Source organism: Phyllostomus discolor, chromosome X, assembly GCF_004126475.2.
Source record: "Phyllostomus discolor isolate MPI-MPIP mPhyDis1 chromosome X, mPhyDis1.pri.v3, whole genome shotgun sequence".
NCBI lineage: Eukaryota > Metazoa > Chordata > Mammalia > Chiroptera > Phyllostomidae > Phyllostomus > Phyllostomus discolor.
Window position 1 is genome coordinate 529,882 of NC_050198.1, and position 18,483 is coordinate 548,364.

Consider the following 18,483-nt stretch of genomic DNA (forward strand, 5'->3'; position numbering starts at 1 on the left):
AACCGACCAATCCCACTGTCTTAATAGCAAAGAAACCCCGTAACAGTCTCAGAAATGCAATTTATTCTACTGAAAGTCTTATAAACAGGTTAAAAACAGGAAATAGCACATTTGTCCTTAATAGTTCTTTTAGCATTTCCCCAGATTTCTACAAACAGATTGTCTTGAATACCCACCAATGGGCTGCACCCTAGTTCTTTTTGAAGAAACATCGCCGTAGGAGAGGATGGGGACCCACAAAATGACAGACAGGCCACCGAGACCAGATGGTGGGTGGCAGGCAGTGCTGGAGCAGTCCTGTGTGTCTGTGAGAGCGTCAACAGTGAAACACAACAGGAAAATCGACGCGACAATTCCAGGAAGGCCAGCTCCACCTCATCCACCCTGCCAGAGTTGCTGAGCTGAAGAATCAAAACTCCCTCTTGCTTTCCAAATGCCTTTTCCACGGACCCTGCTGCGGCTTCCCTGTGTCCTCGCCCACTCAGTGTTCAGCTAGAGCCAAATGAAAAGACAGCTCAGGTCGGGTCAACACCCACGGCCTTCGCCCTCCCCCCCAAAATGACAACTTGGCACAGGGCTCTGTCCACCCTCATTGCTCACAGGGACCAGCGGCAGGTCAACGTCTTACAGCTGAGCATTGGGTGCCAGCTTTTCACGCTGCCAACAGGGGCCATCCTGCCCAGCTCCTGGGGTCAGCGACTGGCGCTCACCTTCCTTGCAATTTGGTCCTTTCACTGCCCTAATGAGCATGTGATTGCATTATGCTCTGGGTGCTGGTTTTGTGTTGCTAATATACTTATTATTTTGTGTCTATCTTGTGAGTTAAAATACAGTATCTGGAAGAAAAGTGTTTCTAAATGTTACATCAAGAAGGGTGATTTCTTGCACAGACATGATTAACACAGAGTCATTTATTGCTCCAAAAATAATTGCAATGTACCGTCCTGATAAACAACTGAAAATATGTGTGTATGAAATATGTACACATGTATACACGTGTTTTATGTCTGCATACATATGTGCATATATTGTGCACACATAGCATACACACATACATATTGTATGCATGTATATGTATATAATACGTATGTAAACACACATAGAGCAAATCTGTGATGGGTGTCCTAAATTTCAGCCTCCAGAATGGCAAAGAAAGAGTGAATTAAGAATGGAAAGTCATCTTGTAAAAACTGGTTGTCTAAAGGAAGAAGGGGAAGTAATCTTCCCAAATGCCAAGAAAAAAAAGGGTTCTGAGCGGCAGCTCCCTCACGGATGTTGCTTATCACTGCGCAAGACAAGAAATCACCTCAGGAAAGTGTAAAAAGCCAAACTAAACCAAACACGCTGACTGGAAACCTGCACGCATCCATGTATACACCAGACATCTGGACTCCACCAAAGGTGTTTAAAGAACATTCTTGGTGCAGGGCAGACAGAAGGCAAGAGCTGCTTCCTCGTGTTGCACAGTTTGCAAATCATGACGCCTACCTGTCACGCCACTGCAACACCTCCTGGTAAAACAAAGCGTGCTTCACATGTCTATACATCAAAAAGCAAACAGATTTTCTTGGCTTTTGCCTAGACAAATGATAATTTCATTTGGCTTTTAACACCAAACAAAAGGATTACTCAATTTCACATACAGATGACTTCCCTAAGAAGTCCTTACCGTGCACAGGAGAGATACGCTTACATAATCATATAGAATTTGAAAGGACTTCTAATCAACAGACTTAAAAGCATTGCTTTTGTTAAAACAATATCAAAGTTGTCAAAATTTCTCAGACACTTTGGCATTGTAGTGGAAAATTAGCCTGAACATCTCAAGTTAAAACACCAGGAAGCAAACATTTACTCCACCCCTCAAAAACAAAAGAAAATGATGAACAACAACAAATTTCATCATCTTCTAAAGGGCATCGTCCGTCAACCTTCACAGAAAATTTTCCACTGCCAGAGGGTCTCGGACATTTCATATCTTTTCCAGTTTATGTTAGGAAGTAAAGCATCCAGTTTTAAAGGCAAATGGAACCTATTGTATATTGCACTGAAAATGGCTGGTGTTTTCCAGGTCTGTCCTAGACTGGGTGTCAAGCAAGCACTTGGTTCTGAAGGCAGCAATAGCAGATTTGAAGGAGAAAGAAGAGAGTAAGAACTTGCCACACCTAATCTCCTGATAGAAGTCTAAGTGGACCCTGCTGGGGAGCAGACCCACAACATGGTGGCAGAAACGGAAGCCACGGATTCCTGTGACATGACCCACAGATGAGAAGTGCTTCGACGCTGCCGCTGGAATGTGTTTCCAAGTGCATTTCAAGTTTGACAGGCATTTTTATATACACTCATATAAGTATTTCTGTGTCTGTATAAAATCCTATATTTGTCTACAGCGGAATTAGTTTTGTAGCCATATATAAATATGTACGTGTATATGTGTCCCACCACACATACATATATACAAAAGCTCCTTTGCAAAATTACTTGGGACTTGATAGAATTCACTCTTCATAGAACTCCTGCATTAGAGGAACTTTTCTTCCTTTGTGCAAAACCAGAAACCTGTAAATAGTTTATGTTATTAAAAAACAAAAACCCACCCACTATCCACCAGGAGAAAAATACATCAATACACGATGGCTGGTGATAGCCAAGGTGGCATTTCACGGCTGCTGCCTGAACACTGGAAAGCTTACGTTCTAGGACAGGAACAACCAATCCGGTCCCGTGACTCACCGAGGTAATGACAAGGTTACATAGTAACTAATTCCTATTGTTCGAACAGATTGGGAAATTCTCTCCAACATGATAGCTCCTTTTCTCAAAGGAAATCCCTTTTTCTCTCAACTTCAAAGTTAGCCACACACAAAAAACCTCGTTCTCACAATACCCTGAAGCTACTTTTCCATCTTGAAAAGTAAAGAAAAGTAACCTTTATTCACAACTCCTGGTTAACTCTTATGAAGAACGTGCCTTAAACACTTCCTGTGATCACTGGAGCCCTACAAGTTAGGAGATCAAGCCTTTTTTTTTTTTTTTTAAGGCAACAGAAAGAGGAGTGACTCTTTTGTTCTGAATTGTTATTGTAAAGCACCGCATGAGAGAAGGGGAACGATGGGAACACGGCAATGAAAAGGACAACCACGCTGATGAACGAAAACAGGATATTAAGAACAGAGTCCGAACTGTGTGTCCCTACAGAACAAAGGTGGGAGCTTCTTGAAAGAAATTTGAGCAGAAATACTTGGAACAGATTTAAACACGGATGGATGAAGCAGTTTTCCAGTCAGCAAGAGATCTTGAAGCCTGAGGTGGTAAAATTATAGGTTATCATTAAAACACACATACAATTGAAAGTATCATAAAATGAAAACTGCCTTCAAATCACATTAAATCACTCATTTTTCAACCCATGACCCACTTCTTGAAATTTCCAGATTTATGTTTTGTCCCATATAAAAAAGGATAGTGTTTTTTAAAAAATCAAATAACTGAGCTAACTTAGTATATATTACTGAAGGTATTGAACTTTTTACAGAAAGAAAAACATCTTAATTTAGAGCATATCCTTACACTTTAAATAAAACTTAAAATAGAGCTTTCAAGAACTCCCAGAGAAGCTATGCAAGGAGTTCTGTGTTGAGAAACAATCACAACTAAGTTATATATACCAGACTGGCTTTGTCAAATCACGCTTGTATTATCTTCCATTTTTCTTCTGATGCAAATTCTGCTAAAGCTGTTGGTATAACAATATATTTGATAAGATTGTCAGGATTCCTATAGTTCATTCAACTGATCACATGATAAGAATTATGATGATTATTATTATAGTCTCCAAGCTAATGGGGTTCAGAAAAGTAAATACTATGTCTTGCATTGCATCTAAAATTGCAGGGGTTTTCTCTCTTCTCCATGCTCTGCTGCTATTCTTTTTTCTCTTTTCCATCCTTTCCTCCTGTTGTGAGATGAGAGATGAACTGATAGGCTTTCTTTTTTTTTTAGATAATACATTTAATCCAGCTTTCTCTTTGATGTGTCATCAGAAAACCTGGGGGTTAAGCCCAATCCTAGTTCATCCTTGGTCTAGTTTTGTGGTGAGGCTATCCGTGTGGTGTCAAGCAAACAAAAGTACACCTTGAAACCACATAAATCTGAGTTCAAACCCTGGCTCTGCCATTTCCTAGCAAAGGTAGATAGGAGCCAGCGACTCAGCATATCTTATAGTCACGGATTCTCTACATATCCTACACAGTTTCCTTATCTGTACAATGTGACAATGAGAGCACTTTCAAAGGGTCCTTTGGGATTTAAGTGAGGCAAAGTTTGAAAAGCACTTGGCAAACTTGTAGCTCTCACATCCTTCTTCCCCTCTAGTTCTGAACCAGCTCTTCCCACTCTTCATTGAATACATTATTGGAAACCACTTCTAACCACTTTTGGAGATGGGAAGGACATAAATCTGTTTATTTAGTCAATAATATTCATACCTGGCTGGAGTAGCTCAGTGGATTGAGCGCGGGCTGCGAACCAAAGCATTGCAGGTTCGATTCCCAGTCAGGGCACATGCCTGGGTTGCAGGCCACGGCCCCCAGCAACCGCACATGGATGTTTCTCTCTCTCTCTCTCTTTCTCCCTCCCTTCCCTCTCTAAAAATAAGTAAATAAAATCTTAAAAAAATAATAATATTCATAGAGCATCTTATGTGAAGGGACAGTATATGATCAATAAACTAGTATTTCTATTATTAACATTACTCTTAAATAAATACCTTCCCATAGGCAATCTCATCTATTTCCTAGAGTTTAACATGGCTTTGTTCATTACCATTGGATCCCACCATGATCTTGAAGTTTTAATTCCCTGCCCCCTGTCCCGTATGAATTTTTCACCGGAATTTTTTATTTTGCAGGAAATGAGGGACCCTAGCAGGAGTGGGGCAAGTAAGACCATCTAAAACAGTGAAGGGTTTCAGATTTTTCCTAGATTTTGCAACCTATTCAGTGAGCCTACCGGTTTCGCGGATGCTGGCAGAAAACATGAATTCCCCGAATCAGAGACGAAGAACACTTTCAGTTGGGGCACAGCAAGCATGTGTTTCATGTTCACATCAGTTCCCCTGTCCCATCAAGTCCCACAGAGCATCCAGGCACATGCTTCATAGGCAGAGCGGTTTACCAGGGCTGAGCAACCCAACTCTTAGGACACCTGACTCTTTCATTATGGACTGCCTGCAAGTACACCTGCCTGACATTTATTTGCCTTGGGGAGAGACACTATGTTTATTATAACGGACAACACACAAACCTGCCTTCTACCCAGGTGGAAACACTCTGTCCCCATCTTCCAGGGCTGTTCACTATACAAACATCCTTGAAAAGATAGTCTGGAACAGGGGCCACCAGCACCTCAGCTTAGAAGAGGTACAGAGACTTGAGAGGTCCATGGAGAATTATTTCCCAAAGACACAGCTCCCGTCTCCTCCTGGAGAGCTGGCCAATAGCAGTTAACTGACATTCAATTACCCGGGAACCCTGGCTGGCATGGCTCAGTGGATTGAGCGCGGGCTGCGAACCAGGCATAGCAGGTTCGATTTCCAGTCAGGGCACATGCCTGGGTTGCAGGCCATGACCCCCAGCAACCGCACCTGGATGTTTCTGTCTCTCTCTCTTTCCCTCCTTCCCTTCCCTCTCTAAAACTAAATAAATAAAATCTTTAAAAATAATAATAAATAAATAAATTACCCTTGAGCCCTGGAAGATCAAAGGTCAAAGGAGCCCCAAGAAAGTGCTCTATGCTCCTCATCCCCACCATCCTATAACCTCAGCTGGTGAACCAGGAAACCTGGTGGAGAGTAGGTAGGCCCTGTGCATAGATTTTTAAGAACTAGGGCACTTAAATAACTTCGTTATGAGTCCGAAACCAGCTTGTACTTGGTCAGTCATTTCAACTCTTCACTCTTAAACTAAACTGATTTTAAGAGTTTGGAAAAGTAAGTTAGTTTGTTATTTTTATGACATTAGAAATCATATATATATATTATATATATTAATTTGGCTTTCTTTAACCAAGCATTATTTTTGTTTTAGAACTACTTTTGGAGTAAAACCACAGAGAAGGTCATTTCTCTGATTATTCTTTCCTTCAGCCGCTACTGCAGAGGTCTTGCTGTGGGCCAGGCACTGCTCTGGGCACTAGGGATGTACTGATGAATATAGGGACAAAGGCCTGCCCTGGGACAGCTTATGTTCTAATGAGGGAAACATAAAACAAACCAGGAAACAGGTGAGAACACATGATCATTTCAAAGAACCATACACACAATAAAATAAATAAAAAGGATGACATGATAGAAAGTAGAGGGGTGGGTACAGGTCTACTTGAGCTAAGAAGATATTTCTAGTCATAGATCTCTGCAAGCTTTCTTGAGATTTTGCCTCCCTCCCCGCGCCAGTAATCAGGCAAAGAACACGCTGATTTCAGGATAAAGCTTTCCGGCATTTGGTCAAAGAGTTGTAATGAAATTTTCAAGTTGTTAAACGCTCAGTTTCAAATTTACTTAAGGAATGATTTCTTTTTAAGGACATTAAAATCCAACTCTTACTATTATTACATGAGAAGACAAAGTGACGAATTCTTGGAAAGCAGCGACCACTTTATTTGTTTTAGCAATGAAATCTGAAAGAGAAAAGCCACGATCACACAGTGGAAAAAAATCCACCGCACACACACAGGAACTGTGCTACTTAGAATTCCCTGAATGTCTAAGTGTCTGATGGCAGGATGTTAACCTCAAGTTGAAAGTAACCATGGACATGCAGTACAGGGGAGGGTGTGAAGGAAATTAGCAGAGACATTTCAAGAGTCATTGGTTTTACTCTAGGAGTAAATTTCAGGAGAGAAAAGGAAAGAAGTGAGTTAATAGCGTGGGAGGGAAGTGAACAGGTACAGCCAGGGCTCCGTGCCTGGAGGATCAAAGATGAACTAAATCTAGAGGATCCCATCGCCCGAGAGAGCTATTGTTGCCTTACCAACAATAACAATAACAAAAGGTAGCTCAAAGTAAATGGACTGGCTAGGTCAAACTGCAGTAGCAGCCAAATCATGATTTTTAGGGCCCATTTCTTTTTTTTTAAAGATTTTATTTATTTATTTTTTGAGAGGGAAGGGAGGGAGAAAGAGAGAGAGAGAAACATCAATGTGTGGTTGCTGGGGGCCATGGCCTGCAACCCAGGCATGTGCCCTGACTGGGAATCGAACCTGCGACACTTTGGTTCGCAGCCCGTGCTCAATCCACTGAGCTATGCCAGCCAGGTAGGGCCCATTTCTTAAAGGAGCTAGAAGATGTCCACAGAATTGTTATGGATGAATAAAGAATTGCTACTGTAGCTGTACCAGGGGCCCAGGAAAGAGCTTGGGAAGGCTGGGCGGTAGGTTCCAGCTACTCCCCAGTACACAGATAAAGCTTAGGGCAGGCTGGAGTGGCAGGCGCAGAGTGGGTTATAAATAAAGCAAGGAATTCTTGGAGAATGAGTTATCCCCAACTCAAAGACTCTTGGGCCTAAAAATCAAAATTTAAAATGTTTCTTTGGAAGCTTGATATTCTGCAAAAATATGTATATATATTATCTATCTATGTAGATAATATAATCTATGCAGATAGATAGACGATTATATATTGTCATATAATATATGACAATAAATCCCATAAATTCTATGAAGATTCTAGTGTCCTTTTAAAAATACTCTCAGGGCAGGGTAAACTCTGAGAAATTTTTTTCTTGCATTATCCAAATATATTTGCTTGTTATATCTCTGGGAGACATTATACATGTAATTTATAAAACAGGAAATGAAGACATTGCCTTGAAATTAATATTAAAAGCTATAATCTAATTTAAAGGACACATGGACAAAAACTAGGGGGAAGGGTGCTAATGGGAGGGAAGTGGGGAGGGTTGGGTGGGTGGACTGGGATGGGAGTAAAAGGGAGAAAACTGTACTTGAACAATGGTTAAAATAAAAAAATAGGAAAAAAGTTTTAAGAAGGGTAAAAAAAGCTATGATCTTAGGGACTTGACTCTAAGACTTTTTCTGTTGGTTTGGTTTGTGTCTTTATTTGTTTGTTGTTTAGGAGTATGGGAACCTTAAAAAAAGTTTCATTTGAAGCCAGACTATGAACTTCATCTTGTACATGTTATCCTTTCATGGGAGGAAATGATCTGATAAGCTGGCTTTTTGAATGTAAGTAAAGATGAAAATGAAAAGACTTAGTACTTGAGGTGCAATCTAGGGTTTAAACAATTACTTGTGAAGAGATACCTGGCTTTAAGAACAGTGAGATTTCGAGGTGGCTAAGCTAGCTTATTAAAGTAGAGATAGATTTATTTTTACAGTGAATGTGAATGTTAATTGGAGAGGGAATCACAAGTATATGAGAAAACGCTGCATTGAAAAAACTCATTTATCATTTTTATGGTAAAGATGGACGGGTCATCCCTTGTTACGCAGCTTCTTCAGCTGCATCCACAGACACTCGATTCAGGGCAGGATTCCAAAACATTTCCACCACTTGTCTAAATCTATTCTTTCATTACAAATTCCTCCGACTGACTCTCTCTTGTAAACACATGCAAATATTCCGTTTCACAACTCGACTCATTTTCTTCCTTAGAACTCAGGTTGGGAAATCTCTCTCTCCTGGGGCGCTGGGCAAAGGGTGCCAGACGATAGCAGGGTGACTTCCCAGAAGGGGGCTTTGTTGTGCCACTGCCAGGCAACCTCCCCAGAACGTCAACTGCCAAAACATTACAGTCCAAATCGGGGTGCTCTGATCCTCTTCCCACCCCCACCCAGCAGCATCCAGAGGCAATTCTTTGCATGGATGCCTCTTCATCATGATCTTGACTGGCAGCTCCAAGGATTAAACTCAGGTCCTTTATGCACATTAGCCCCCTGGAGTGTTGAACTCCAAAACCTCTTTTTTTCTCCCCTGAGTCTACCCTGGATTTCACAAAACCCTAGTTAGCCACTGTGGTACACAGCCTTTCTTCCAGTCTGGGTTATCAAAAGAAAACAAAACAAAACACTAGACCCTACAACAATATGATGGAGATGGTAATGACCGAGGGTTTGTAGGGTACTGTGCAGATTCTCAGTTCTTTCAGAGCTCAGACTTGGGAACCCATTTACTTCTTTATCGTTAAGACTTCACATTCTCAACAGCACAATCTTGCTTACAATGGCACAAATGATCAATTGGCTGGATGAAAACTGTGTGTTGTGTGTGTGTGTGTGTGTATATATCCATAAAAAAGGCCCTCAAAACTCCTGTATGAAAATCAAGACCAGTGTCTACTTAATCAAGCAAAATTTCCCACTTAATGACCACATTAAAAAAAAAACCAGACCAACCATCTGGCCTCTCTGCTACTTGAGGGGCTTTGTTCCTCACTTCCCGGTAATCTTTAGCAAAACATCATAATTTCACTTAGAAATTATTTTTACCATGATGCATTTCCTTCTGTAAACTACTTTAAGAAACAGAGTAGAAAGCATTGTTGTGCTTCTAAAAAAATACTTCTCAGTTCTAAATGGCAGGTTTCAAAGGGGGCAAAATGTACTTGAAAGAGGAAGATAAAAGTCAAATCATGGTGAGAGCATTAACTACTCACATTTCTTTAAACATTAACACCTCTGGCAGCAAGCTCTCTGTGTCTCTATCAAGTGTATAGGCATACAGAAATGTATACACAGATATATAGGAATATTTAAAACCTAAACACAAAATGCCACACTGTCCTGTTCATTCAAGGTGTTCATTATGCTAGGCACTTTCCAAGAAATAAATTAGAAGATGAAATTTATTTCTGCATGGGAACTAAGATTACACTAAAAAGTAGAGTCAAACTTCAATTAATTGAAATTCTCTGGAAATGGAAGAGTTCTGGTTAATTTAATTTTCTGGTTAACTGAACCCCAAATGAAAAACCCTTTTTAAAAAGTCTTTGTTGAAACATTCCTAAAACACTTGAGTCTACTTTACTTGCATAACTACAAACCACATACTGGATCCAATTAAAAGGCTCTTAGGTAACTAAATTTTATTGCTCCTTGGGATCTTCATTATAAAGATCTTTTTTCTTTTAATCATAAATAGAGGAGATTTAAGAGACTGAGTTGAATGTGTAGTTGTATCCATAACCATGAATATTATATTAATCCATAATATCACCTTCTTCCTTGTACTTCGGAAATCTCTTGGGAAAGTATAACATAGGGACTCTGGTTAATAGAGAGGTTTGGTTCTTTGGGCAACATTTAGATAAACTGAGGTTTTTGTTATGTTTGCATGCTAAAGGAAACTGACCAAAGTTCCTTTTTCTCTACTTGATGTTCAATAAATGTAAAAATAAGTAACTTTAATATAGTGCTTCCAATCAATTTTATTAACATAAATGAAAGACTTTATAAGTTCCTTTGATGTATATATTTAAATTCATTGAGAAAGGACTAGGGTTTAGGCTTCATGGTAGAACATAATGGTGATTCCAAACTGGTCCCCAAATAGTCTCCCTTCCACAGTGTGGTCACAAGGAGCCAGCCGTCACTTGGGCTCCATGTCCCAATTTCCCATAGAACTTTATACAGTGCCCCCTTAAGCTACAAAATAATAACACTGTATTGAATCAAATAATTGCCTAACAGAAAGGGACCTTACATCAGGCTTCCACTCCTTTGGTGAAGATTATTGTAGAAAGAATTCCTGCACTGGATGAAAGATTGAAAAAATGTCAGCTAAGATCATTTCCAATTCCAAATGCCTTGCACTGTAAGAAGAACAATAAGCCTGAGGTGTGTGTGTGTGTGTGTGTGTGTGTGTCTCTCTCTCCTTCCCTCTCTCTCTCTCTCTCTCTCTCTCACACACACACACACACACACACACCCTTTTGGGGGGTGGGGTGAGGCACGTTACCATGCACTTATCCACAAAGTAGCCCTGGGTAAAATCCAACGTATATTGAGATCCTATTATTTGCCAGGAGCTGTTAGCTGCTATGCACATAGTAGGATTTTCATTAAGATTTCCGCAAAGGACTGAAAGAAGCTGAAGGCACAAGCCATATTTCACTTATGGACCTACAAAAACCCTCCTTCTAGATTAATGGTGCCAAATTTAGCAGCGGCATTGGTGTTTCTGAACAATGACTATTTTGAAAATGTACAGTTGTTATACTGTAAAAACAGGACTTTAGTGTAAGGCATAAACATACCCATTTATACATTAATTTTAAATTATTATGTTTTGCATGCACAAATGTATTAAGAATGTATGCACTAAATAGATATTTTTAATCTCAATCTACAACTCAGTGTAGACCTTGCCCATAATAATGATATGTTTATTCTTCTTTACTTTGCCTTTTTATCTGTACTATCTTTCAGTATCTTTTCACCAAGTTCTGCCCTGAAGAAGGGTAATAAGCAAAATATAGGCTTTTTTTAAAGGATCCATCAGGGAATAGTATAGCTCAAAAACCTTACTGAATTTTGCAAAGACTTTCTAAGCTGGGATACTCAAAAGTGGTGTTAGGGACAGAAAAGTGATTAGGTTCCAACATCTGTCACCACAGTGATTTCCAGATTGAATGGATATAACTTCCATTTTTTAAAAAAATATATTTTATTGATTGTGCTATTACAATTATCCCATTTCTCCCCCTTTATTGCCCTCTGCCCTGCACACCCTCTCCCACCTGTATTCCCCACCTTTAATTCATGTCCTTGGGTCATACATATAAATTCTTTGGCTTCTACATTTCCCATACCATTCTTAACCTCCCCCTGTGTATTTTCTACCTACCATTTATGCTACTTATTCTCTGCATCTTTTCCCCCTCTCTCCCTCTCCCACTCCACCACTGATAACCCTCCAGGTGATCTCCATTTCTGTGATTCTGTTCCTGTTCCAGTTGTTTGCTTAGTTTGCCTTTTTTTTTTTTAGGTTCGGTTGTTAATAGCTATGAGTTTCTTGTCATTTTAGTGTTCCTATTTTTTGTCTTCTTTTTCTTAGATAACTCCCTTTAACATTTCATATAATAAGGGCTGGATGACGATGAACTCCTTTAACTTGACCTTATCTGGGAAGCACTTTATCTGCCCTTCCATTCTAAATGAAAGCTTTGCCGGTTTGAGTCATCTTGGATGTAGGTTCTTGCCTTTCATGACTTTGAATACTTCTTTCAGCCCTTTCTTGCCTGTAAGGTTTCTTTTGAGAAATCAGCTGATAGTCTTATGGGAACTCCTTTGTAGGTAACTGTCTCCTTTTCTCTTGCTGCTTTTAAGATTCTGTCCTTCTCTTTCATTTTGGGTAATGTAATTATGATGTGCCTTGCTGTGTTCCTCCTTGGGTCCAACTTCGTTGGGACTCTAAGCTTCCTGGACTTCCTGAAAGTCTATTTTCTTTGCCAGATTGGGGAAGTTCTCCTTCATTATTTTTTCAAATAAGTTTTCAATTTCTTGGTCTTTCTCTTCTCCTTCTGGCACCCCTATGATTCAGGTGTTGGAATGTTTAAAGGTGCCCTGGAGATTCCTAAGCCTCTCCTCACTTTTTTGAATTCTTGTTTCTTCATTATGTTCTGGTTGGATGTTTACTTTTTCCTTTTGTTCCAAATCATTGCTTTGAGTACTGGTTTCCTTCCCACCACTGTTGGTTCCCTGTAGATTTTTCTTTATTTCGCATAATGAGACCTTTCTTACTGCCTGCGTCTTTTTTGTGCTGTTGAAGTACCCAGTGAGTTCCTGGAGCATCTTGATAACCAGTGTTTTGAACTGTGTATCTGATAGGTTGGATATCTCTTCGTTGCTCAGTTGTATTTTTTCCCGAGCTTTGAACTATTCTTTCATTTGGGTCATTTAGGTCCTTTTTTTTTTTTTTTGTCTTGGCACACCCGTTATGTAGTAAGGGGTGGAGCCTTAAGTGCTCACCAGGGCAGGGCAACCCTGGTGTTGCTGTGTTGTGATGCTGTAGGTGGGGGAGGGGTCCGAGAGGGAACAATGCTGCTTGCTCTGCTCTCTGCTGGTTTTCAGTCACTTGCCCTGCTACCCACAATCAAATTGGGCCCTTCTGGTGCTGAGTCCAGGGTGGGTTAGTTTGTGTAGGTTCTAGGACCCTGTGGGTCTCTCCAATGAACGCTCCTGTGAGGTTGGGAGTTTCTTCTGCTGCCTCAACCCCCACAGGTGTTTTCAGTCAGAGGCTTTGAGGCTTTATTTCCTGGTACTGGAACCCTGGGTTGTGCAGTCTGTCTCGCTCCCTAGTTGTTCCTCCTGGTTTATCGGCACATGAATGTGGGACTGCCCAGTCCGCCAGCTGCCACCTTGCCCACCCTGGTCCTCCAGCCACTGCCTTACCACAAGTCCTCTCTGCCCAGCTGCCCATCTCCACCCCTCCTACTGGTCTGGAAGAATGTTTCTTCTTTAACTCCTTGGTTGTTTGACTTCCATACAGTTTGATTTTCTGTCAGTTCTGTTTTTTTTTTTTTAAATTTGTTGTTGTCCTTGTTTTGGTTGTGCAAGGAGGCACAGTGTGTCTACCTACACCTCCATCTTGGCCAGAAGTCTGGATATGATTTCTTTGGTCAAGGGCCTGTACAACTGGCCCCATCCCATTTAGAACCACCAAACACTCTTCTGGCTCATCTGTAGAAGCAGAATCAGGAAGCAATGTAGATTGTTACCTCCTAACTCAATGTGAAGTTGCCCTTCCACTAAATGCTTAAATAGCTTTCTCAGAAAAGGGCAAAAAGGTGTCATGATGCATTACTTAGTTAACTATTATGCCCTGATGCACAGTGTGCTTATGTTGATTCTTCACTGCATAAAACAAAGAATGTCTGTAAAAAATATTAACTTAATAGAAATCATATTTATTTGGGGGAATTGAACACTTCTGGGCAAAAACAAAGAATGCATTAATAAACCTAACACCAATGACTGCTGTGTAATGTAATTTATATAAAGCTTCCTTTGAATATCTCCCTTTTCTTGACCATTCCCTTCATATACCGATAGTTGACAATTTTGTAGTACCTACAGTTTCTCAGGCACTTTATATACATTGTCTCTAATTCCCACTGAAACCCTAAAAAAGAGGTCTCATTTTCCCCATTCTGCAGATGAGGAAACCAAGGCTCAGAGTTAAGGCATTTTGCCCAGGGCCACGAAGCTGGCACATGATGGAGTCGAGTTTAGAACCTCGGTTTTTCTGAGAGCTCCTAAAGAGCTCTTTGCTCAGTAACATGTCACTGCTCCATCTGCAAGGAATTGGAAATGTTTGATGTATGAATGTAAAGAAAATTTGGATGCTGTAGATTCTGGTTGTGCTTCAATTACTTCTGAAATTTAATAAAACAACGACTAACAGTTAAGCATTGGTCATGCATGTTCACCAGGATCCATTCAGGAATTTCACAAGCTAAGTACTCCCCAATATCCCTTAGAAGAACTGACATCTGGATCATATTGGCAAGTGGGTGCTTTAAACATGAGAGAAAATTAGGAGGAAAATCTAAGACTGGATTGCTTCCACGAGTTCACTCACCAATATCTCCTCTAAGTTTTTTTGTACATATACATATACATATACATATACATATACATATACATAGCTTGTCATCCAACCTTTCTACTCAGTGAACAATGGCTTGTGACCTCCCAGTTAGCAAGTTCACTGGAGAAATATATCAGTTATAATTAATGTTTACCTGAATAAATGTAAATATTTGAAAACACACAACAGTTCCAAGCACATGTGATTTCCATTTTATTTTATGAAACACTAAAAATCCACTTGTCCACCCCATTAATTATAACCCGCTCTCAGCCCTGACCTGTATATAATTCCCTCTGACGTAAATTGGAACAAGGTGTTCAGAATGGAAGCAGCCTATATACCCCAACTGGGCTACAAAATGTCAAGTTCCCGGAGCTTCTCAAAAGTGTAACCTGACATTTTTCTAAGATTAGAGGCAGTTTGTGAATTTAAAAAGAGGGCTTAAAGACTCACCACAGTTAAATCCTCCAGTAACTCCTGAAATATCCAAAGTAAACAGGGCTAAAGGGGCTCTGGGGATACCAAAACCTTACTAGAAGAGAAGAAACACTCTTTAGTAGGTGGTATTTCTTTGCGTAAAATAATGTACATGCACTCAGCCAGAATTAAGAAGAATGCAACAATAAACTTTGAGGCAGGAAGCCCTCTAGAGATCTACAGGAGTCATGAATAGGCCATGCAAAATATTTCTCCTTTTGCTACATGTGAATGATTGAGTTTACACTTCCCATTAATCCTAAATGTTGAAGGCAACAAAGAGAAGGGTTAACTTTTCTAGTAGTACTTTTCTTGACACAATTATAATATGAATTCATTTGTAACACTCCCCCCCAAAGCAAAAGACCTAGAGGAGGATCTAACCACTAAGAAACCACATTTCTAGTAGTAACTTTTCTAGTAGTACCCTTTCTGTACATCTTATCCACAAAAATGAGACCATACTTTACGTTTTGTTTTGCAAGTTGTTTTCTGTTATAATAATATATTGGGTGATTTTTCATGCTCAAATTCTCTTCTGATTTCTCAGGATTAGTCTTGAGTACCTTTTATTACAACTGAGGTGTTACTGCCACTTGCCAAATCAAATAGTCATGTAAGCTGAAGATTTAATAAATATTAAAATAGGGGCAATTTCTTTTTTCCTATTACAATGTGTACTGCCAATGCGAGCGATATTGCCCCCATTGGGGAGAAAATTAGTTCTTGGTGGCAAAAAAATCTTATTATTTTTATGTGTGAAGCACAGGTATATATAAATAGATACACAATATAGTTGCAGTATTAAAATTCCATACAAGGGAATGATTGGAAAAAATGTTGGAAAGATTGTGAAATACTGTGCTATAGCATCAGACTTGTAAATAGTAGTCTTTACATTCTGGAATGGAAAAGATGAATTTTTCCATTTTAAATGTCTCATCTTTATTTTTGACTTTTAAAAAAATATTTTATTTATTTATTTTTAGAGAGGGGAAAGGAGGGAGAAAGAGAGGGAGAGAAACATCAATGTGTGGTTGCTTCTCACACGCCCCGCACTGGGGACCTGGCCTGCAACCCAGGCATGTGTCCTGACTGGGATTCAAACTTGCAACCCTTTGGTTCACAGGCCGGTGCTCAATCCACTGAGCCACACCAGCCAGGGCTAAATGTCTCATCTTTGAATGAATTTCAGCCCATTTCTGAGTTGGAGAAACTGTGATTCCATGAAGGTCTTTAGCAAAGTGATTTTTCTGTGATGTGCCCATGGTCAATACACCTTATTTCTGCCATGTTCTTACTGAAAAGTCAGTGGGGCCTGGGTTAGGACGCATATGTGGGTGAGAAGATGTTTTTAAGACAGATGAACAAGTCATCTCTGAAAGGCCTAGGACGGGTGAATTTGCATTTCAACATTTACCAGGTTCTTGCTCTGTGCTGCCCTCTTGTGCTATCTTGGCCTCCGGCATGCCTCTTCCCAACAACTTCAAGCTGTCCTAAGCTGATGGACCATCTGCCCTCCAGTGTTTCTTGGCACCATGAGGTGACCACAGACAGAAAAGAATACCCAAAGATACAGATGTCCTTGAAGGAAGAAGGAAATATCAGGAGGAAGGAAAAGCTGTAGAGTTTCTCATCTGCCCTTTAGCCCTGGGAGAGAGTGGACCAACTGCCCACAAAGCTATTACTATCATGCACAACATAGCTCACAAGCAAAGCAGCAGTTGAAAGTCTTCATCACCTTCTGCGGTAGGCAGAATTCTGAAAGTAGTAGCCCAAAGATGACTGCCTTAATCCCCAGATGGTATGAACGCGAGCTATCACTGCCCTGATTGTACTGTGTTCTACAGTACAGTTGACAGTAGGGGAGAAAGATGATCCAGATGGACCTGACCTGACCTGACCACATAGACCTTTAGAGGCTGAGACCTTTTTCTACCTGATGGCAGAAGAGAAATTTAGAGAGAGCCTATGTGTGCTAAAGACTCAGTGTGCCGTTGCTGCTTTGAAGATGGAGACGGTCCTGTGAGAGGGAACGCGGGTGGCCCCTAGGAAGAAAGAACGGGCCCCAGCGATCAAAGAAATAGGGACTTCAGTCCTAAAACCACAAGGAAATGAATGCTGCCAATAACCAGAGTCAGTTTGGTAGCAGATTCTTTCCCGAGGATTCCAGATCAGAGACTAGCCCGGCTAACACCTTGAGTTAAGCTTCATAAGACTCAGAGCAGAAAACACAGTGGGCCCCACCCAGGCTTGTGACCTAGAGAGCCATGAGCTAATAAATGGGTATGTTTTTAACCTGTAAGTGTTTGTAGTACTTTGTTACACAGCAACAGTAAACTAATATACGTTCCCTTCTCTATTCTACGATTATACCAGTCATACCAATGAGTGGCATCCTGGCAAAGTCTGCCTCCCAGCACAGACCCTGATCAGTGACAGTTCAAATAAAGTTTCCAGTCTTGGGCCTCTCACCGACCTTCTCGATCCTTTGAGAACTTGTAATCAATCCTGCCACTCAAGTCATAGATCTTGACCCCTGCTCTGATCAACTGTCCCTTAGGAGGATTTTTTTCATCTTCACTTCATGATCAAGTTCGTGGTGCTTCCTGTCTTCCAGCCCTCCGCCACCTGGTTTCCTTAGTGCTTACCATCTTCTCCAGCTCATGCATGCATCTGGTATAGCTCACTCAAATGGCCCTTTACCTGCTTACAACTGTCCTTTCCACATCTAGAACATTTCATCTGCTTCTCTAAGTCCGCATGCCTTCATTTTCCTACAGTGGGCTGCTCAAAGGATTATGTTAGAAGATAAGTGGAAGTGTGAATACTCTTCTATGCCTTAATTTTCCTAAGGTTTCTGTAGGGAAAATAGAAGCAGTGATTAAAGACCCTCTTCCTTCTCTTTGCATCTTTACATCTATGTGATATCTGAACATTGTTGTTGACTTCCACATTTGATTTTTTATCCTGAATTTTCTTATGATCCTACTGAATACAGGTTTTATTTTCCTTCAAATAAACAGGGCTAAATATTTCGATGATAGAACCAAGGGGATGTATGGAGGTTACAGGGAGTAGACCGCATCCCCATGTCCCCCGACTTCTGACTGGAGCTCACATTGGAAAATAAACCCAAAAAGTGTAATATAACATGGCCAACATATTTCAAAGTGTTTTCTTTCTTTTGCATTTCCAGCTCATTACCCAGGAGGTATTGCCAGTGTCTTCGGGGCTGCATCCTGTAGGAGCCACCTAACACCCACTGCTCCTTCATGGATCGGAACATCGGGGACCTTTACTTCCAGATTTATGAGGCATACTTGCTGAAGTTTTCTTTCCGTAAATTACTTGTCATTAAAACGACAATGAATGCCCTAATTAGTCAAGGTAAAGAT

The 18,483-nt window shown here is 40.5% G+C and overlaps 1 protein-coding gene across 5 annotated transcripts in view; it reads right to left on the reverse strand.

Moving 5' to 3' along the window:
* MID1 (midline 1) overlaps positions 1 to 18,483 on the reverse strand; it is a 400,721-nt gene that overhangs the window by 121,771 nt on the left and 260,467 nt on the right. The window contains exon 1 of one of the 5 annotated variants that reach the window (XM_036016639.1): positions 177 to 449. The exons of the other annotated variants lie outside the window; for them this stretch is intronic. The gene's annotated coding sequence lies outside the window, so the exon portion shown is untranslated. Of the gene's footprint in view, positions 1 to 176; positions 450 to 18,483 lie in introns of those variants that run through there. 5 annotated transcript variants of the gene reach the window in all.